The sequence below is a fragment of the Lipophrys pholis genome (genome assembly GCF_963383615.2).
Source record: "Lipophrys pholis genome assembly, chromosome: 19".
Taxonomy (NCBI): Eukaryota; Metazoa; Chordata; class Actinopteri; order Blenniiformes; family Blenniidae; genus Lipophrys; species Lipophrys pholis.
In genome coordinates this window covers 21,741,772-21,764,604 of record NC_137647.1, presented here as the reverse complement: position 1 = coordinate 21,764,604, position 22,833 = coordinate 21,741,772, and the positions used below count along the sequence as shown (strand labels likewise).

General features: G+C 42.7%; 1 protein-coding gene across 1 annotated transcript in view; it reads right to left on the bottom strand.

Annotated features, from left to right (window-relative positions):
- rbfox1 (RNA binding fox-1 homolog 1) overlaps positions 1 to 22,833 on the bottom strand; it is a 397,214-nt gene that overhangs the window by 316,748 nt on the left and 57,633 nt on the right. Inside the window, exons 2-3 of the mRNA XM_080488009.1 lie at positions 14,571 to 14,606; positions 13,490 to 13,537 (exon numbers count right to left, since the gene is read on the bottom strand). The gene's annotated coding sequence lies outside the window, so the exon portion shown is untranslated. The remainder of the gene's footprint in view (positions 1 to 13,489; positions 13,538 to 14,570; positions 14,607 to 22,833) is intronic.

The following is a 22,833-nucleotide window of genomic DNA, read 5'->3' as shown; positions in this document are numbered from 1 at the left end:
AACAGGACTCTTTGGACAGATGAAACTAGACTGATGGAATGAGAACCTCGCCATCTGTCATACCTGGTGGAGACAGTGTTATGGCGTGTGCATGTATGGCTGCCAATGGAACTGGGTCAGCAGTGTTTATTCATGATGTGGAGTGCTGACAGTGGGGTGGGGGGGTGTGGGGGGGGGGGGGGGGGGGGGGGGGGGGGGGATGAATTCTGAAGTGTGCAGGGTTGTACTTTCTCCTCACATTTAGTCTGAGGTTGCAAAAAACTGCACCACGGCGCAGATGGATTAATGACCCAAAACATACAGAAGCAGCGAGTGATAATTGAAGCTAAATATGCACACGCAAATAAGAGGACAGGCGACTTCTGAAAACTGCAAAGATAACTGGGGGAAAAAAAAATAAAAATGTCTTTGATGGAACAGAAATGCAGAAGTCCCAGTAAATCAGTGGCGAGTGTGCAGTAAAACGTGCAGCCGCAGTAAAAATGGGTCAGCGTTTAACAGCGTAAGAGCGAGTCAGACTTGTGATTTGTAACTGTAAAGCGTGTTTAACTGCGGTTTGGATTAATTTACAGACGGCGGGGGGCTTATCTTTCACTGCCAGACTGTATTGTCATCCGAAGTGCCAGAAAAGCACAGAAACTGAAATAATGATCGTGTTTGATTAAACACTCGCAATGGAAGACAAAAAGAGGCAGAGAAAGGAAGAAAGTGAGGGGAAGAGGCAGCAGGCACGGGGAAGAAGAGGGAGGAGGAGGAGGAGGAGGAGGAGGAGGCTGCTAATTGATTAGCTACAGAGAGAAAGTCAGAAGCTTCATTTGCCAAAGTGCTGCTGGAGGTGTAAACCCTCACCACCCCTCCCCACCCTCCTCCTCCCCCTCCTCCTCCTCCTCCACAAAGGGATGGAGGCAAGACACAGGCAATTGATACACTCTGTTAGGCCTTATCAGGGCCGCTGTGATGAGCTGCAGCCTCGGGCCTGGTCTGTGCGGTTTAACACTGCACCACTGCGACGGCTGGAACTCTGTGTGTTCTCCCTTTGTGGGCTCTGAAACCTGCAAGCACACAAACCCCCCCCCCCCCAGACTTTTCACATCTTAGGGTTAATATGTATGAGGGGAAGGTCACGAGGCGCGTGTGTGTGTGTGTGTGTGTGTGTGTGTGTGTGTGTGTGTGTGTGTGTGTGTGTGTGTGTGTGTGTGTGTGTGTGTGTGTGTGTGTGTGTGTATGTGTGTGTGTTTGGTTGTTTGCTGGTTTTTATTTACCGGATGACGTGATTTCCCCGTCGCAGTTTCCTGCAGGAGCGTCAATTAATTTAAAAGTGAAATCATGTTTTACAGGCTTTGGTTAGTTATTCAATTCAACTTTATTTATACAGCACCAAATACAAGCCAGTCATTTCTAAGCGCTTGTAACAGAGAAAAACCCAACAAATCCACACGAGCAAGCAGATTTATCTGCGACTGTGGAACGGAAAAACTCCCTCGAACAGGAAGAAACCTTTTTTCGATCAAGGCACAGCATATAAATATATAAATATTATGTATTAAGACCCGCTTGTTCACTGTGAGGATTATATATGCAGTGTGAACTACTGGAATGTTAGTTAGAATGTGTTTTACGAGTTTAAATCTATATACAAGTAGTTTAATACCTTCCTTGGGCTAGCTGGTTAGGTAATTAACACTGTCGTGTGTCGTGTGTCGTGTGTCGTGTGTCGTGTGTCGTGTGTCGTGTGTCGTGTGTCGTGTGTCGTGTGCGGCGAGCAGTGAGCCTGACCAGCAAATCTTCTGTTGTTATCCAGATAATAAACAGCGACACAAAAGATATTCCAGCTTCCGTCTTCATTCTACAAAACAACAACACAGAGTGGAGGGGTCGTTTGAGCCAGCCAGTCAACAGCAGTGAAGTGTGACTGAGCGTGGTCAACATGTATTCTATCAAAGAACATTTCATTCTTCAGTGAAAAGCATGAATGATGTGCAGTTATCAAAACATGCACCAACATTCTGGAAATGAAAGTTTAGATCGACCATACGTCCATAGAATTAGTCCCGCCTGTGTGGATCCTGCAGATATAATTCCTCAGCATCTTGGAAAGAACCATTCTTCCAAGTCCCTCCCCTCTGCCCCGGCATTTGATTGCACCAGGATCAGTCAGAGAATCACGAACCAATCAGGGGACGCCTTTCAAAACGTTTATACCACACGGTATCAACTAACGTTGCTCGTCACTGTAATACAAACCGGAAGTCAGTTGCGAGTTAGTTGTTTACTCGAGCCGATAATTCGCTATATTTTGGCGAAAAAAGATGAATTTAAGCAAAATTAGAAGAGGACAAGTAGTGATGGACACCGTACACATATATTAGAGGCTTTGAGTAACGCGTACGATTCTTTTCCGACTGTCTTTTCCAAAAAATGACCGTCCAGCCGACTGGACGGCTCACTGCCTTTCTTAAGTATCACTCTGATGTGAAGAGGTTGTGAACCTGATCGCTGAAGTTGTCGGTGCATGTTTATCCTGTATGTGCTGTACGCATTAAAAGCTTCTATTTCCTGACGAGGTGTGCACCGCCGTTCCCTCCCGCACTCACAACGTACTTCGCCATGGCGCGAGTAATAGTAGCGCCTCGTGTAACGCTAACTTCGATCTTCATTTCCTTTCCAGATCAATGGGAGCCGAGAGCTGCCGCTTCAGAAGCGGGAGACGAGCACGGCGAGGCTGAGCACACGCGACCTCAGAAGAACAGTCAACCGGAGTGTAAACACCGAGGCTCCAGGCGGCTCACGCTGAACGGAGATGACAGATCACAGTCAGAGTCAGCCACTTCACGCACCTCACATCAGATATCTGATAATACACGTGTAAATGCAACTGAGAGGCATTAGGCGCAGTTCACACCTGACATTTTCGAGTGTCTTCTATCCAGATACACAATCGTGGCCTGCTCCCGCCGCTGTGCTCCTCTCTGGCACACAGATCAATGCTCTATCACTTACATAGATCATTCAGTGGTCAAATGGATCAAGACAGTGAGCCCTGAGGAGACTACAACACCCTGCAGCTTTAGAAGGTACACACACCCGGAGGCAGGAGCAAAAAAAACCACACACAGAAATCAGAATGATCGTCTCCCACCGTGTCTTTTGCCCAAATTTTAAATGACATCCTCTGACTTCACCATCATATTGACTCGCGGTGTTTTTGGTTAATCATAATACAACATCAAAGTGTTTCCAAAGCGTTTTTTTTTCCCTGGATCTTTCCCGGACCAGCCAGTCTATCCAAAACATCACAGCGAAGTCAAACTCTGGCGGAAACAACAGAAATGAATCCCAGAAATAAAAGAGACAAGGCAACTTCATTTATACAACACAAATGTTTCAAATCCTCTGCAATGAACAGCAGCAAGCAGACGAATAAGAAATGAAAAGTTAGAGAGGTAGAGAGACCTTTGCCAAGGCCACATTTATCACCATGGTAACCAATAAATTACAAGTTATCTGATCCGCCACACCAATCCTCCCATTATTTGTCGTGGTCGTTAGAATTTCTTCACGTTATCACTGTTTGACTCTGATGTACACACATTTTTAAATTTCCCTGTGACCCCTTGATCCCCCCAACTGCTAACCAGGGTAATGACATCACAGCATCATCTTACATATCAGAAGATAGGAAATTGAAAACTGAACATTTAGGCGTCGGTTTGACATCAATCAGATTAAAACTGACCGCGTTGTGACGAAAATATGTTGTCGACCTTCTTGTGACCGAGACCTTAACCTTTGACCCGATCGCTCTCAAAACGTAATGGAACCATCCTTAGATAAATACAAATCATCCCTGAAAATATCGTTCAATTTGATTCAAAAGTTTTTGCGAAATGTTGGCAACATATATACATGCAAATCAATAGATAAATACACATGGACAAACAAGATACCTTCAGTGAGCATGATGATGTTTATATCTTCTCTTTCTTACAAATTTAAGGACTCCAAACGTTTTCAATTGTTTCCGTGCAAAGAGGTAACCATACGTGATGAAAGTTTAATGAAAGATTAAAAACCTGCTAAAAAGCTATTGAGAAATATCGGGGCCATTTCAACAGTATGACACCTTTGACTACACCTCCTGGTGCAAAAATATAAAACTTCCAGCTGCTGTTCTCTGTCCTTCATGGCACAGGTCCAGTCAGTATGGAGGAATGAGTCTCCATGTATGCAGATGATGGTGTAGTAAATGGTGGGAAATGTTCACGGTGTTAAATTCTAACACTCTGAATCCCTCATCGTTGCTGTTCACCCACTCACACATGAGCAGAAAAACTATTGCCGTTGCCTTGCTCAAGTGCAGGACGATGAGTTTGGGACATCAAGGATGTTTTCCCAGTTTCCATGGCGTGTTTGGAAGACTTTGCATTTTAACAGCCATTTTCAAAAAGTGTCATTTTCTGTGACTCTTAATAAAAATGTAATGAGTTTACTCTCTTTACTTGAAAACATTAAGTGACTGCGGCTCAGTTTTGGGTTATATGTCACACAGGGGATCACTATTTTTTTGTTATTGTCAAAGTTTCCCTTTTCTAAATCACCTCAGCTGCTCTGGACTTCCTGGTTGGCCGATTTTGGCCCCTGATACATGTTTGACACCCCGTTGTAGAGATTGAAATTAGAGGATCTTCTGGCTAAAATCTTTGACTGCAGCCAGCCTACTGGGGATAAAGAAAAAGACACACGTCATCTAGATGGTCCAGTTGGTTTCGATTTGTCCGGTCTGTCCTGTTTGTCTGGTTGGCTCAGTTTGTCCAGTTAACCTGGCGTGTCCAGTCTGTTTTGTTGGTCTGATTTGTCCAGTTCAACCAGTTTGTCCGTGAGGATTAACGCTGTTGCTTGTAATGCTGCGGGAACTCGTTCATCTGAGAGGTCGGCTCCGGTGTTCCCTCTTCTGAAGATCTCAGTTCTGCATCAAAACATCACACTGAACAAAGATGCTGCAAAGGCTTTAAAAACTTGCTTATTGGTAGGTTTTTTTTTTTGTCTTCCTCACTGATAAATCTATGCAGCTCGCCCATAGATTCCCTCTCCTCCTCCTCCTCTCTTACCACTAATCCCCCCTTGTTCCTTCCTCTGCTTCTATTACAGAAAGTGAGGAGCTGAGTGGTCATTTTAGCCTGGCTCTTCTCCCAGAACACTGATTTCACTGCTCGGAGTCCCGAGCCAAGAATCAGAGCGGGGCTTCCTGTAGTTCTCAGACTCTGCAAACAGCTTCACAGCTGAAAGTGAGAGCCGCTTCTTCAGGTGCTGTGATGTGTTCACTCGGACTGTCAACACAAGGCTTCATCCTTCTCTTTTTTAATTCTATCATGTTCATGTTGGCGTGGTTGTGAATTCTTCTGAGATGACTTTGAGACATTCACAGAGCGCGGAGGGACACGGCGCGATTAACAGATTAATTAAGATTGGTCAAGTCCACAGCTTGTGCTCAAGTATAAAAATAATCATCTGACATGACCTTCTGTCTTTCTTCGAACCGAGACACAATGCAGTTTAAATAGTAAACATAGAAGAAAAAAAGGGAAGATAAAGTCACTGAGTTTCTCTTTCTGGGGATGAAAATAAAATGACATGTCGAGTTCAGGTACTTCTATAATGATCTGACCATGTACGTAGTTTACCACCATCCAGTATGGAGTGAATGAATAATGCAATGAAAAGCCCTATAGAAAACCCAAGCATGATTATTATTAATATTATTATTATTATTATAAAATAAGGTCTAAAATATTTTATCTTTTATTTTATCTTTTGATGATATTCTGATTTTCTACATGTTCCTTTCATGTCATTTCAAGTGATATCTGCGCAAACGTTTATTACTTAAAGTCAAGCTCGATCTGGAGAATCTTCTTTTTTTCCTAGCGAATGCATTCCTAGATATTCCATCCAGTTTTGCGTCATCAGGACCATTGCAGCTCTTCTTTAAACAAACACTGCAGATCTGAATTAACTTTTCTTTTCTTTTTGGGAAAGCCAAAGCTGGCTTTTATGGCCAGCCGACATGCTGTCAATTAAATGCTTGTGATTTCTGAAACTTGAAATCTGAAATATTGTAAACATAAAATATTCCTTTACTGTCAGTATTCCTAAATATGAATATTATTCGGGGAGTTTTAACTGTCGTGAAGCATAAGATGGGAAACTTGTGGACAAGAAATAAACCCAGAAAATGAAAAGCTCAATAAATGTATTGTTCTTTAACCAATTTTTATCCTTTTTTCATACTTTTAATCTGATTTAGCCATTTTAGGTTTTTCTCTGAGCACTTTTAGCTGTTTTGAATAATTTAGCTCATTTTGGCTGTTTTAAACTGTTAGCTTTTCTTGTGGTTTAAGCTATTTCATACATTTTATTGCCATTTTTACTTGTTTTGATGAGCCTTCTTTGCTATTTTTGCTCTTTTCTCGCTCCAGAGGTTGCGCAGCGGAGCCACATGTGGATTGCTGCGGACCCCCGGACTAATGGCTCATTTATAAAACCTCTGAAAGTGAAGATTTTAAACAAAAAAGCCAAAGTGAAGCGGCTAAAAGAGCCAGAAACCATCTGAACTCTGCAACACTGCCAGCAATCAATACATGACTTCAGCATTTTATAAATGACCAAATCAATACTTTTTTGAATATTTTGCTATTCTAATGTATTCTGCGGGGCACCTCCCGGGGGCAAGAGAGCAGAAATATGTATAGATGAGGTACAAGCCATTCATATGCTCCACAAACATCTTCCTCTCATTTCCAAGAGTATGACTTTAAACCCAATTCATCACACTGTGGACAGAAATCAATAGAAGAAATGCAGCACATTTTCATAGAGGAAATAAAACATGTCCCATACAGATGAGCTGGAGGAGTGGGCGATCTGTGAAGGACAACTCTTCTTTGTGCAGAAGGCAGAACTCACAGTTCACATCCAACCACACCGTGCACGTCTGACAATTAAAAACAAGCGATTTAAAACACAGACACTGTAAATACCAAAAATCATTCATGGGATCTGAGGATTATTTTCCTCGGATTCCTCTGCAACGGCTTCAATTCCATCCCTGAGTAAACAGGCAAGACTTTTCACCAACGGCATGGAGAATTCAGAGTTCGTTAGAATTTGAGTGAACATTTCCCACTATGTACGACACCATCATCTGCATATGTGGAGAGCATTTCTTCCATACAGATGTTGAGTGGATTTATTCCAGGGGTCTTCAACCTGTGGCTCTGGACCCACGTGTGGTTCTTTAGTCCCTCTGTAGCGGCTTCATGAAGCTTGGTTTTGCATACCACACTGTTTTCAGAAATGGTGTAATCTCCAGCAGCTAAACAGTTAAAGAAGGTAAATCAGCTGAAAGACCCGAGGCAGCTGGAATGGATAAACACTGAAAAGTATCTGAAAGTATTCAAGAAATAATACATGAAAAATGGTCAAACTAAATTCATTAAAAATGCTTGAACTGTACATAATAATAATTATAATAAGAATAAAAGAATAATAACAATAATAATAATAATAATAATTTCATTTCCATGTAAACTGCTGAGACTGGTGGAGCTGCTGAAACGCTCTGAATAAATTCACATTTATGGTTCTAACAATGCTGTTGGATTGAAGTCAATCGCCAATGAAGATCTGAAACAAACCTCCCACAGCTCTGACACATCTGCATCCTCCCATTGCTTTAACACCTTAAAACAGCATTCCCTGGCTTCTTTCTTGCACATCAAGGTTTGTTTTAATCTCATAAATCCTGATTTTGTTTGTACTGCGTTCAAGCATAAGAACACAGTTTATCCCTCAGAAAGGACTCTGAATGTGAGCCGCAGTGATCTTCCAGATCTTCTACATCCAGACGATGGTGGTGGGAGGGCGATGGGCGGAAAATCCTCCTCTAGTGCCAGCCTGACTCCAAAGACCACCAGAATCCCACCAGAGATGGTTCAGAAACATTGAAAGACAACAGAGTAAACTAATATAGAATTTCAAAAGATCTTAATGCACAAATGTGGCGTTATTTGATTTTAACTTTGTGTTTTAAAAAGAGACTAAGAAAGATTATTAGCTTCCCTCAGATTCCATCGTGTTCCTTGTCCAACGTGTCCACTATGTTCATGTCTCTCCAGCAGGTGGTGCTCTTTCACTCTCGGGCTGATGCCGACCTGATGGCAGGTTAAACGTTGCACCGAGTCCGTTAAGGTTACCTTCGGGGATGGTCACTCCAAGAGTCGTTGCTTCTTTGTGACCTGCTCCTCCTCTTATCATCTCATAGGCTTCCTGGCCCGACGTGCTCCACCTGGTGGACACGTCTATCATCTGGACAGACTCCTGGAGCATCAGCTCTTCGTCAATACTAAGAAGTGTAGGTTCCACGTGGGCCGAGTCTTGGCTATGTATTGAGTGAGGGTCAGGGCAAGATGGACTCTGAGAAAGTCAGTGTAGTCAGGGTTTGGCCAACCCCGTCCAGCAGGAAGGGACTGCAGTTTTATTTGAGGTGTTAGTACTGTGGCTTCCACCCGACATGCTCAGAGTTTTTTCCCAGGACCAATTCTCCTGCTCACCCCAGGCGGACTCAGCCTTTAATTGGTTCAATGACCTCTTTACCTCTGCTCCTGTCCTGGTGGTTACCGACCTGGAGCAGCAGGTCGTTGTGGATTTGGACGCCTCTAACCTGGGAATGGGAGCCATTCTGAAGCACCCGCCAGACGGCCAGACAGTCCCTGATAAGGGCCCATCTAACCGTCTGTTTGTGTCCAAGCTCGTCAGGTCCTTTGTCATTCTTTGGGCAGACTCCTCTCCAGTGTCCTGTCAGCATGGGGCCAAATCTTTGTGCCCTGACTGTGTTTTTAGTGCACAGGCATGGAGAGGGATGTCCAGGAGTACATGGCCTGCCCTGCCTGTGCCCAGCACAAGACCTCCCGTCCCGGTTCCTGGTCCCCTGCGCCCCTTGTCCATGCCTCAACGTCCCTGGTTGGACATAGTCACTAGGCTACCCGTGTCTGAAGGTAAGACAGTTGTACTCACTATCGTTGACCTTCTTTTTTTTTTTTAAATGGTGCATTTCATTTCCTACTGCTAAAGAGACTGCTAAAGTCCTACTGAATCAGGTTTTTAACGTCCAGGGGTTCCCAGCTGACGTGATGTCGGCTCAGGGGCCTCAATTCATCTCTATTTTCATGAAAAAGCATTTTGCAAGCTTTATTTAAACCTCTTTCCCTCATGTGTCCATCACCACATCATATGTGTTCCCTTGTGTCAACACATCCCACTACTTCCATGTGTTTTCCCTTGTGTTTTCAGATTCTATGTTTTGGACATTCGCTGGTGTTTTGGACCTACCTCCGGAAAACTCTGATGTTGTTTTAACGTCGTTTGCTTTTGGATTCACCATGATTTGTGACGTGGACGTCCTGAAAAAGCATTCACATTGTGGTTGTCTCATCCTGAACACTACCGTGTACTAATGTATCTAGTGGAATCTTCAGGGATCCGCTACGGAGGAGCTGAAGAGCCACATGTGTCTCCTCTGGTATCGGTCCAATCAGTATCTGTTTGTAAGAAATGTGTCTCCACGTATGCGGATGATGGTGTACTAAGTTATACGAGAATAATGAACCTGCATGCTCCTATTACTGATGACTCACGGAAGATGCAGCGACTCTTCTGACTCAGCAGTACGTTCAGAGCCATGCGGGTTCCTCACGACTGAGCTCAGCGCACATGAAATGATCCGGTCTGCTGTTAAAGTGACTGACCTGTGTGTTTGATGGCGTGCTGACATACGGCGAGTGTGGAGGAAACTGAAAGGGCCTGAACGTGTCTGATGGCAAAGTTTCCTCTGCAGCCGTGGAGGAAATGAGAGTTTCTTTAATCATGTATCCTCCTAATAATCTCCTGGTCTCAGGCCGACAACTCGAGCATCCATAACCAGCACACTTCAAGGGGAATAGGCTTATGGAGGGAGACACGGATAAGGAGGGGGAGGGAGGCCGAGAGGGAGGGAGGGGGAGTACAAAAGAGAGCCAAGGAGTGAAGAGGGGGGGCTTTTTAAAGAAAAAAGATTTCCCCGCAGTATAATTTGCTGATACAGACGATACAGCAAGAGAGAGGGAGAGGGAGAGAGAGAGAGAGAGAGAGAGAGAGAGAGAGAGAGAGAGAGAGAGAGAGAGGGGAAGTGAAAGCAAGGGAGAGGCATATATATAGAGTGAGTGAGAGACATAGAGTGTGAGCGAGAGAGAGTGAGTGTGTGTGAGATAGTGTGTGCGTGTGAGAGAGAGAGAGAGAGAGAGAGAGAGAGAGAGAGAGAGAGAGAGAGAGAGAGAGAGAGAGAGAGAGAGAGAAATCCCCAATGGGAAGGCTAAGAGTAAAAATAAGGGAGAAAAACTAATTAACTGATGAAGTCCCGTTGTGGCGGTTGCGCGCACGCACACGCACAAAAAAAAAAAAAAATGAAGACAGCCTGCCCCCTGCTGGTCATCTGAAGCAGGAACCCAGTACAGTGAGGATGAGGATGATAAAGATGAGGGTGATGAGGATGAGAATGAGAATGCAGCAGGATTCACACTATAACAACACAGAGATCAGACAACTTGACGTGATGCAGAGACTGAATGTAAAAGAACCTGCATTAATATTGATCTTTGTAATATAAACATGATGCATGTGTCTAAATCAGGAGCATTTCATTAGATCTATTTGTCCTTTTCTTATTTTTCAATCGGCCATTTCCTGTGACTTAATCTGTCTTTGATATTCTACACTCTCATTTTGAATATCAGCATGCGAAAGACAAACTGGACAGTGGTGACCCGCTTTGTTTATAATGATAAACGTTATATTTTGTAGCCCCACTGCTCACCGCACACTTCCTACAACACCCAAGAGTTTACAAGTCAAACCACAAGATGTTGAATGTATTTTATGTTTCAGACACTGAGGCAGAAGGCAACAGGACGGAGAGAGGCAGCAGCTCGGCAACTGTTTTCAAAGTTAATGAGCTCAATAAGAATGATCTAATAACTGTAATCAGTTACTGGCATGTTAGTACCAAAAGTATTAATCCTGCAGGTACTTCTATCTTTATAAGGAACTCTACCAGCACGGGTGGAAAATTACTTAAAATGCATTACTCCACATTCAAGGTGCATAAAAACAACTTCTCTCCAATATGTTCATAGTTTGGTCAAATAAGTTAAATAATAATCACAATAATTAGAAAAAAATGATAAGTGAGAGAAAGCTTTTTTGAATTATTTATAGTTGTAATATCAACCAATGAGAATGACTTGATACGTTAGAGTGAAAAGCCACAAGTGTAACGTGTGAGTAAAGGTTTACTACATGTCAGCCATTATTTCTATTTTCTATGGATCTTAACTTCCTAAATTAACTTAAATATATCATATCTTTGAATATTTCAGCACACATCAGGTCGACCCACTTCCCCGTCTCTAACCAAACGTACAGCAAAGAAAAGCACGATCCCAATCTCACCGTATTGTATAAAAACAGGCCGCTTTTTCTTTTTAAAAAAAGCCTCCAAGTAGCACACGGTATGAAAATATATTGAAACCTTTTCACTATTTATGGGACATCTTTATAAATCCAGACGTGTAATGATGTCAACGACACTTTATGTGTATGGCAAGCAGCTTGTAATAGTATTTCATATTTTTCCAGTAATTAAAGAGATGATTTAGTCAAAGAAAGATTAACTGAGTAAAGTTTACATTCTTACAATTCTACTCAAAGTACAACAATTCATTTATATATTGAGTGACTAATCAGATATGAGTCTTTCTCTGATAAAACGTTGATGCAAAAGTCTGGCATTCATCCAGATGTTACTCTTTTTTAAAATGCTCTATAATCTGGATGTTTACATGTTGAAGATTTATGGATAAAAGAAAAAAACATCCAAACAGCAGCTCCACTAGTGAAGAAATGAATCAACAACAAGCTTGTAGAAGCGTCGGCCGTTCAAACTGTAACTTCTGCCTCTTCAGTAATCAGTTACTGTCAGGAGTAAAGAGGTGAGTTTACAGTGACGAGTGAAGCTGCAGTCATCCTGCTGCTGTGCAGCTAAAGACCTTCCACTTCAATATTCTGATCCGCTGTTGTTCTTCGCAAAGTCCGTAAGTGCTCGGAAAACACTGGCCTCTGCTTGGAGGGCCCTTTGGCACGGAGTGAAGCCGGGGTGTGTTTGGAGGACGAGCGCCGAGGTGAGTTTGTTTAGGCTATCAAAGCCAAAAGCTGCAGTCCACTGCAATTATCTGAAGTTCAGCAATATCCCCGGGCTGCGTTCATAATCAAGCAGCACGCCTGAAAGAGACCTTTTCTCCCACAGGCCCCCCGAGGCCCGTCTGTAATATGGGTCATTTGAACAAAAGGTTCCCCATTTGAAGTTTTTCATACTATTATTACAGAGCCAGATTAGCTGGCTCCCACTTTTTTTTCTTCTTCCTCACACATCCCTTGTTTCTATTTATGTAAGCCTGGTAGCGGCCTCTTAAAGCAGCAGCTCGCTGCTATTTCTGCCCACCAGCAGCTCTAAAAGTAGCTCTCAACTTCCCTCCGCACACCCAGATCCACTCTGCTCGGAGAGCTGCCTGGAGAGCAGCGGAGAGCCACAGCGCCCCCCGCAGGACGCTGCCGCCATCAAGTCGGGCTGCATGCTGGAGGCGATGGAGCCGCTTTACAGCCCAGTGCAGTCAAAAGATCCGTTTTAAACGTAACACCAAAGGACAGACCGTAAATATCAATCAGATTGAAGTGATGAAGACGAGCTGCCGAAGAGCAAATGGCGAGAACCAGAGCAGATCTCCAGTGAGAAGCGAAAACGTCCTATTTTGACCATTGATCATCGACTTCAACAGACAAATGAGTTCAACCTTGCACAAAATACTGCAGCACTTGATTGCATGTTAAAATATATCATGTCAAGTATCACCAGGCCCAGAAAAATGAAAATATTCCCCGCAACTGCTATTGAGGCAGGACGAGCACCAAAGCAACACTGCACATATCGGATTGAATCTTTCAACCAGTTGGTCAGAAGAAGCACTCAATGTCTGGATGCCAAAAACTTCAAAGAGCAGCCATCTTTTTTCACTCTCTTTCACAAAGTGGTGTCAGAACAAACAGCATGAGGTGAAATTGCACATATCATATTTACCTTACACCGGTTCATGGGAGAGAAATCAGAGAAAACAGTGCAGTGACAGAGAGGTAGTTTCCAGTCTGTCAGTGCTGTGGCTCCTGAAATGACCCCCCCCCCCCCACAGAGAACCCCCACTCCTCTTCACATATGTAAGAATTATCGACAGTGCATAAATGACACATTTCTGTGTGTGATACGATGAGTTTCCTCTATTTAGGCTCTTCATTCGTTCTGTGTAACACTGACGTTTAACAGGGATCTGCTGCCATCTAGTGGACTTACCTGTTATTGCGTCTGTTCAGCACCCTGGAGAGCTCCCTGTGTGGAAACCTGCAGAGTGAGGAACAAAACACAAGGAGAGCTGCTAAAAGCTCTGTGTACACACACACACACACACACACACACACACACACACACACACACACACACCTGCGAGACCTGCCGGGGAGTCAAAATCAAGAGGGCAATTTCCTACTAGTGGAAAAAAATACTACATAAACCAATATGTGGCAATCTGTGCTGTTGTGTTATTAAGAAGACAGAAAGTTAAAGGAGTGCTGCCCCCTGGTGGACAACAGGAGGAACAGCACACTATGAAATTGTCCCTGATGAAACGTATTATTATTTTAGACAAGTAGCAAAACGAGCTTGATTTAAAACTTGAATGATTTGTTAATGCATTTTAATGAGAATATGTGAATCTACCTTAACTCTTTAATTCTGTACAAAGTTTTTCAAAGTTTGCATCACAGTGCCATTTGACAAACAAACTTCTTAGGATCATAATCACAAATGAATGAGAACAACATATTTTAGTTTTACTGCCAACAATGCAGGTTTGCCTGGACCTACACTGTTGGACATAAGATGTGGAAAGAAATTAGGAAACAACAAAATTGTTACATTTAAAATGCTGCTTAATAAACTACAATAACTAGAGTGACATTAATCTCTAACATCTTCTTAAATTCCATTTAAATTTCAACACAGCGTGGACGATATCTGTTGTTTCATTTTGAAGGTCGCATACATTTTGAAGCTCCAGATTTATTTCAATTTGTGTGAAGTGGGGAAAACGTCATGGACAGACTTGATGTGATTGTGGAAATCACTGCACAAAGTCAGAAACACTGGTGAAAACCAACGTCGGTGCACACAAGTTATCACCGCATCCACAAACCCGGGCTGAAGGCCAAACCTGCAGACAAGAAAGCAGCTGTGCTTTTTGGTCCGGAGCAGATTATAACAAGGCGAGGAAGCAGTTTTTAGTCTGATGACTCCAAATGTATGTGTTTAACAGCCCCCATCGGCTCGCTCATCTTACATCACATCATCTCAACTTAAAAGAAGGTGCTGTACTCACCACGACACCGCCCCCGATTGACTCTGTGGCGACGTGCTGCGGAACACACAGAGACACACACCTTTAGCTGGATGATATAGATATTATAGTGTGTGTGTGTGTGTGTGTGTGTGTGTGTGTGTGTGTGTGTGTGTGTGTGTGTGTGTGTGTGTGTGTGTGTGTGTGTGTGTGTGTGTGTGTGTGTGTGTGTGTGTGTGTGTGTGTGTGTGTGTGTGTGTGTGTGTGTGTGTGTGTGTGTGTGTGTGTGTTTATACACCTGTTTGCCTGGCACCATCCAGTTTCCATGTTGGCTGAATTGAATTCAAGTAGTTTTGTCACACTTAATTAGTTGTTCAATCAGAGCCAGTTTGTAACACACACACACACACACACACACACACACACACACACACACACACACACACACACACACACACACACACACACACACACACGCCTATCACATTTTAATATCTTACCTTTTAAAGTCAGTGCAGATAAATATTCTCACATTTATTTTAAGTATGGTGAACAATTTAAAACTGACAAAAAAAACTCACTATTTCTGCTTTATAATGCATCAGAATTGGATTTTTTGTTTACTACAAGTCAAGTTTGAAAGTTTTGAGTACTTGTTCTTGAGTAGAAAAGTAAGAGTTGAAAGCACACACTTATGTAAATAATGATCAGTAAAATTAAAGCAGATATAAAATAAGCAAACCAAATGTTATAAATCAAAGTGTCAAAGATTGCTGTGTTTGTAAAAGATTGACTTCAAGGTGTTTCATCTTAATATGAAACGCCTCTCACCCCCCTGGGTGAGTCCATGAGCAGCGACAGGCAGTCACCTTCAGCGATTTACCACAGAGTCCAACATCAGCAGCACAAACCTGTTTGTATCTGAGACTAAAAACAGTCAATATGTGGCTTTAAAGGGCTCATATCGTGAAAAATTTACTTCCTAAAGGTTTTCCAACTGTAATAATCGTCCCCATATCTGGACTGACGCCCCAGAAGTGAAGACAGTCTGTCCTCTCTCTCCCTGGCCTGTTTCAGGTTTTAAAAAGTGTGTTGCTCCAACCAGCCAATCAGAAATCAAACCCTATATAGTGTCATCGGGGGTTTAGCCAATCCCAATCAAGGTAGGCCCTCCCTTTGACTCCTCCCACAATTAGGCAGCTCTGCTCTGGCACATGGCACCACGAGAGGAAGTACTTCCTCCTCTTCCCAAGACGGGCATGTGTGGGCGGAGCCAGTCCAGCTCACACAGACACAGCAGATTCTGAATGCAGCTGCTATGATCCAATATTCAAATGGAGGAAAATCAAGGAAAAGCTGGATTTGGAGCAATAAACTTTGAATATAATGTTTTAGGACCAATGAGACCATGTGAAAGTGTTGAAAAGCTGAATAACAGGAGATCTTTAATGCTGAAAATGACTGATGAGGTAGTTCAGCCACAACATCAGTAATATAATCAAACATCACCATGAGTTCAGTTTCAGAAGAGCAATACTCTCTGAAAACAGAACATCTGATCATTTCCAGTTGGCTGTTGGTGTCAGACCTTCTTCAAATCCACAAATACTCAAATTCAAACACCCCCCCCCCCCCCCCCCCCCCCGTTCAAAGAGCAGATTCACTTATTTTCCGATGAACTCACAGCCGACTGGGCTACAAATGGACGTTTGCTGATTGTGTGGGAGTACGAACCCGCTGCTGGTGTGTAAATGTGTTGTGGATCCATGCGAGTTGCTGTATTTGTAATCAGTCCTGTGAGCTGTGAACCTTTTTTTATGTTTTTTTCTTCTTCTTTCTGTCACGGCTTCATTTGTCAAAGTGGTCTTGCCAAAGCTCTCCTGTGGGACTCGTGTAATTTCAGTTCTCAGCACAGCCACAGCGCCACTGCTGGGGGAAGGGGGGGAAGAGGGGGAATGGGGGGGGTCGTGGGTCATTCCTGCTGCAGGCTGCATGAATCATTGCAGGAAATTAATCAACATACAGAATTGTAGCTTGTACATTCATCTCCATATCAGGAAGGGGCTCACAGGTTGTGTACGGCAGTGGCCTCGGGGGTGTCACCATCAAAAAAAAAACACGACACCAATGAAGAGTTGGCGGCTTCAGAGCGCCACTATTTCATCTTGAGTGGGCCTGACTGGTGAAATGGTGCCATAATAACCTTTAAATCTAAACTTTATAGTTTTTTCTCATGATGTAGTATACGTGATGAAAATTTCGATATTTTCTGGAGAAAAAAAAACTAAACAATTGCAGCAGAAATGACTGCAATCTCAATAAAACGCCAATATCAATGAAACCTTCTGGTGGAAAAAAACTGTGAAATGTCCTTAAAACTTCTATGGTTGTTGCATTATGCATGTTTCTACAAACTTCCCTCTGAAGAGATTTGTTTAAAAGAAAAAAAAAAAATCAATGTTTTCTTTTATATTTGTACAATCTGATGGTTTGGCATCAGGACTGGAGCCTCTTGTGTTTTGGTACACAGGCCTTTTGGATTTCTGTTTGACACCCCTGCTCTAATGAAATTGTTAATATTTTAGTTATGATCTGTAAAACAGAACTCATAATATTTGTCACATTATAAGTTATTGATCTCCACAGCTGTCAGAATCTATAGAAAAAGAAAAGCCACTCCTGGGTTCTTTGTATAAAATCTGCTAAATCTTTATATATATATATATATCCTGTTTTTACATCAATCGGACTGGATCAGATGTTGTTTGAATTAAATAGCTTATATAGCGACTTTTAACATCCGTTTCCAGTTCATACGAGCTTTGAATCATGTGCTCCTCCATGCTTACAAACATTTATTTTTCACACCAATACGATAACCGATACATTCCTGCTTCTCACAACCGATGCCGGTACCGATCACCTTTTTAACAGTTTCCATGCACACACCTGAAGGAACAAGCGGCAAAGATGTAGGTGGGAATGTTTTGAAACTTGTAGACTTGTCATCGTCTCTCGGCTGAACATTTATTGCAGACTGTAAGCACATTGTCTTTTTCAGAAACAGTGACGAATGCCCACACCGGTGATGGCGGCGCCACCTTCATGTTTGAGGTGGAGCATGAATATGACATGAAGCAGGCGACAGCAGCAGCCAGCAGCTTTACAGGCAAAACAAACAGACTGAAAATGAGTAAAATCAAGGCAATAGTGGCAAATTTAATTGAATCTAGTTATCTGTAAGAATAAAAGTACAAAATTATCGGACTTATCTGTGTGATGTAGTTATTTCCAATATCGGGCAGCTTATTATCAGTACCGATAGTTGTTGTGCATCCATACTTACAAATAAAACTGTCATCAACAATCGATGATCCTTTATTAGCACGGGAAGAGAATGTTTTTAGTTGTTCAGCTATTTCTCTAACACATTTTATTATGAAGTTAATAAAACCGAGCAGCAACATTTAGACCTGATGAAAATCATATTGGTTCCTGCTTTGATCACATGCGATACGAGCTGGGGTGATAATTCCTCCACACTGAAACATCCTGAGTGTATAAGCATGAAGTAAGAGGGAGAGAGAGAGAGAGAGAGAGAGAGAGAGAGAGAGCGAGAGAGAGAGAGAGAGAGAGAGAGAGAGAGAGAGAGAGAGAGAGAGAGAGAGAGAGTAGAGCTTAGTGTTTGGTGAACTTCCATTTCAGCATTTACTGTTTGTTTCACCTTCCTCATCAGCACAGTCTTCTCCGTTCACACAGGTGAAACAGCTCAGCACCATCTGCTTACACACACATACACGCACGCACGCACGCACGCACGCACGCACGCACGCACGCACGCACGCACGCACACACACACACACACACACACACACACACACACACACACACACACACGGACCCACGCAAAGATCCACATAAGGCTTGGCAAGAACAGTGTCTGCACTGTGTTTGGTTAGAAGTCCTTTTGTGTGTGTGTGTGTGTGTGTGTGTGTGTGTGTGTGTGTGTGTGTGTGTGTGTGTGTGTGTGTGTGTGTGTGTGTGTGTGTGTGTGTGTGTGTGTGTGTGTGTGTGTGTGTGTGTGTGCCCATCTGCCGGCCGACCCACCCTGCTGTCCCTGAGACTCACTGGCTCCACACTTGGAGTGTTTCCAGGGACTGCAGCAGTGTTCTATGGACCAGTTTGGGGGGGGGGGGGGTTCTTTTGAATGGTATTGTTGTGGGTTTGAGTCTCTGGAGTACTGGTGTGCGTGTACACAGACGACTCTCGATGTCCATCATAACGTCCTCCAGTAGCTCAGACAGAATCACTTCAAAACAGTGTTTTCCTTTATCTTCATCATTTTCAGAGGAGACCTGCTGGAACACACCGCACAACTTCTACTGAGCTTCATCTGACGGAAAAGACATTTTCCTGCCTGACACACGTGACAATTTGTTTTCAATTTATTGTGGTGAAGCAGCACAAAAGCATGATGGTTCCTCCACCATACCTTGTTTGCTCTTTTGACACCATCCACTCGTGGATGTTCCTGCTAAATGTTTCATTAAAACGGTGTTTTGCAGTGTTGCAGTTTCAAGGCAAAATGCTTAACAGCTTCTTTTTTTTTCTTTACCTCACTGACGATTTTGTGTTTCACCTTTGGAGTCAGTTTGGCTGAAAAAAATACTAAATGGTCCACATTTCCTGATAGTTTAACTGTTGACTTTCAGATGACTGTTTCCAATCTGACGCAAACTAATTGTTGCTTTACACTTTATTTCCTTGGAGCACTGTGAATGTTTAACACTCTATTCAATAAAGGAGAAAATCATAATAAATCATCTGGGACAGATGGATTACCAGGTGAGTTTCAGTTTTATGAAAGGTTCATATAAGATATAACACCTATTCATACCATCTAACCCGCCTCAATCATGGTCCACCGTATCTGTCCAGAATAAAGAAGCTAAAGACTCAACCAGATAGTGTGAAGGACATAGAGCCGTCCGTTTACTCTGCAAACATTTCAAAATCCTGGCAAGCATAAGAATCCAGAAACATATAAATAAAAACAATAGCAAACTGGGTTCATTCCAGGCAGAGAGGGAGAAAATATTAAATATAATCAAAATACAAACCCAATAAAAAGGGTAAACGTTCTTTACGAAGACCCTCAATCAGATCAGAGTCACTGGTTGTTGCTCAGATTATTCTGCCTCAAGGGAAGAGTCAGACAAGGTGACTGTGAGTATTGAGCCACTGACTGAATCAATTAGACAAAACGACCAGGCATTATGGGAAGATGGAGGCGTGGAACATAAAGTTTCCAGATGATTTATTAGTACTGCCGAACAAACCGTCTCAATCACGGCCAGCATTGTTGGAGAATCGTAAAGAATCTGGGAAAGTCTGAAGACATTTGGTCAAACAAAGCAAATACAGTTCCACGATGATTTTCCGAATGAGGTTACAGAACACGAGTCTTGGACAGTTCTAAAGGTGTTCTACACAACTTTGAGACATACAGGGAGAGTAGTTCAACCCCCGGGAGACGCTGTGCTCCGTCTGTCCCAGCCAATAACCAACCAACGGAATCAAGGTGTTTTTGACGACTGGTTGATAAGGACCCGTCTCATAGTGGAACCCACTACGATTACCAGGAGTGTGATGCTGATCTGAAGACAAACAGACCAGGATCTTTCACACAGAAGACTGCTGTGGTTGAAGAATCCATTTTACATGTGGTAAAATGGATTGATTGTCTTCTGCTATCTTTCCAAGCAGGTAAACATTTTCCAGAACAAACTCCGCGACTCAGGATCCTCACATGCATGAAATATTATTTGGGTACTTATTTCTTGTGAATAGAAACTGCCTTTGCATGGGAGAAGGACAACAAAACGAGCTGGGGACAGATCCAAACCCCAGTGGCTACAAACGGTTGCACCAGACACATGGCACGAGGGTACTTCCGGTGTTTAGAATGCCACGTCCGGTTTGCACAATCACTTCCGGTTTGCACAATCACTTCCTGTGAGGTGTGAGTGCTCCATATATACACAAACACTTTCACCCGAAATGCAAACCTTGGTGAGAACACAACACACTCAATCAAGCTTCTCACTGCAGTAGGGAGGACATCAAAACTAGATTATGAGTGGGGTGGATTTGTTGGACTCCCTCATTGCACAGCACCACAACAAACTCAAAGAAGTGGTCTCATCGGCTTGTTGTGGTTGTGGCCTGGTTGTTGTACAGGAGACATGGCAGGAAGAAATGAAGCTTCACACATTTAAGTCATACATCGCCTTAAAGTCTGTAAAAGTGGAAAGAACATGGAGAGCAAGAGAAATCCTCCTCCTCCAATCGCTGGGGATACAAAGACAAGAGCAGAGGAGGACACTTATTCCAGTCCCTGAGGTGCTCCAGGGTGACACGGTCCACTGGATTGTCAAAACAAATAAATAAATAAATAAAGGTGACGGAACGCACCGGGATGTAAGTACGTCAAAATCCAAGAGCCTGAAATGTGGCGTCCGTCCGTCTCACATCCAAAAGTGAAGGGAAGTTTACCTAAAACTTGTGTGATTGACAAACCATGTGTGGTTATTTTCTTAGAAAATAAATTTTTTGTAATGTACGTCTTGTTTGTGTTTCATGAATTCAATGAGAAAAACCTCTTTGTTTTCGTACCGCCTTAGCACCTCGTTGCCCTCAGATTACAATCCTGAATCTGGTAATGGAGTTTAGAGGGAACGTTATATCTAAAATCTTAATATAATTAGATAATAATTAGATATAATTATATTTAGATCTTAATCTTATAGAGGGAATCTTGTATCATTGATTCACGATTAGGAACTGCGAAGCTCTCGAAAATAAAAGGTTCTGCTGCATTTTTTCTTCAATAAATATGCGTTTTTCTTAATGGAATAAGCTGCCATATTGGGGAGCGCTTCTTTAGAAATTCACAAAGTTTGGGTCGTACGTCTGGTTTCTACAATCCAGAGACATGACTGTCTGATGAGGGACACACTGTGGGAGTAAAACATGAACCCGGATGTACAGAAGCAACTGTGACTCAGCAGTGGTCATCTAATCTGAAGGCGGGTCATCCAATCCCCAGTTGTGTTGAGTCCCATAAATGGCAGCCATTGTCCTCAGTCACATTCGCCCATTCACACACTCACACACTCCCAGGGCTGAAGCGGTGCGGCGTTTACCAATAATAAAACCTGCCCATTATCGGATAGATTACAGGCTCCGACAAGGATAAAAAGAAAAAAAAAAAAACAACGAATAAATTTGTGCCATTCGTTTCCAGACTATAATGAAAGATTTACTTTCCATAACTTAGAGATTTCAGAACTAAAGGAAAGCTCTGCTGTTTGAAGACGCTTGAACGAAAAACAACACTTAGCCTCTGTAGGAGGGGGTTCATTTGCAAACATGGAGGCTTGCCAGCATCTGTTTTTCTGAGCCGTGAATCTCATTCCTCTCTCGCGCTCTTCTTTTTTTTATTGCCTTCTTTGCCATTCAAAAGGTGTGGTAAGTCATAAAGCTGCCGTTCAACAAAGTGTACTGCCAAAGTGGCTATTTCTGTGACATTTCAAACCAGGCCCGCCCGCCCGCAAAAACCTGATTAAACTTTAGTCAATGACAAAAAGTCTAAACTGTGTCTTGGTGGTGAAACTCGCCATGATTATGAATGAAGTATTGCGTCGTTATCAAACGTTGCTGGGATTTCAGACCGACTGTTTGGCTCCTAGACAGGTGAACTGGAAGGTCAGATCTCTATCAGAAGAACAGCAGGTTCATTTATTCAGAGAACCAACAGTCGCATAAGAAAATGATGTCACAGCTTTTAAAACACCTGCTAATTAATCACGTTCTACGTCCATTAACTGGCGGCGTCAGACAGAAGATGGAAGGAATCTTTGGTCTTGGATTAAAACCTGCGATCTCTGACAGACAGCTGATATCACACCCACGGGACCATCGACAGGCTCCAATAATTTACTGACAATGTCATAAATTCCTACACAACCAGCCAAAGAGCAGCAGGATATGATGCAATGAAGATTCTTGGATTTCAAGGGCTGGATTGAATGGAGAAGGATTTCACTTTTTCTTGTTGTACACGTAAAGTCACAAATGTATTTGGTGTCAATATTAATTTAAATTTAAATTTCGGAAAACTCAGATAAAATTGACGTGATTCCCAACTTTTGGTCACATTTGATTATTTTACATCTCTGAGGGAACAACATTTCCCCCCTTTTATCGTAACAGATGAAACAAATAGATCTCAAAATTCAGATAA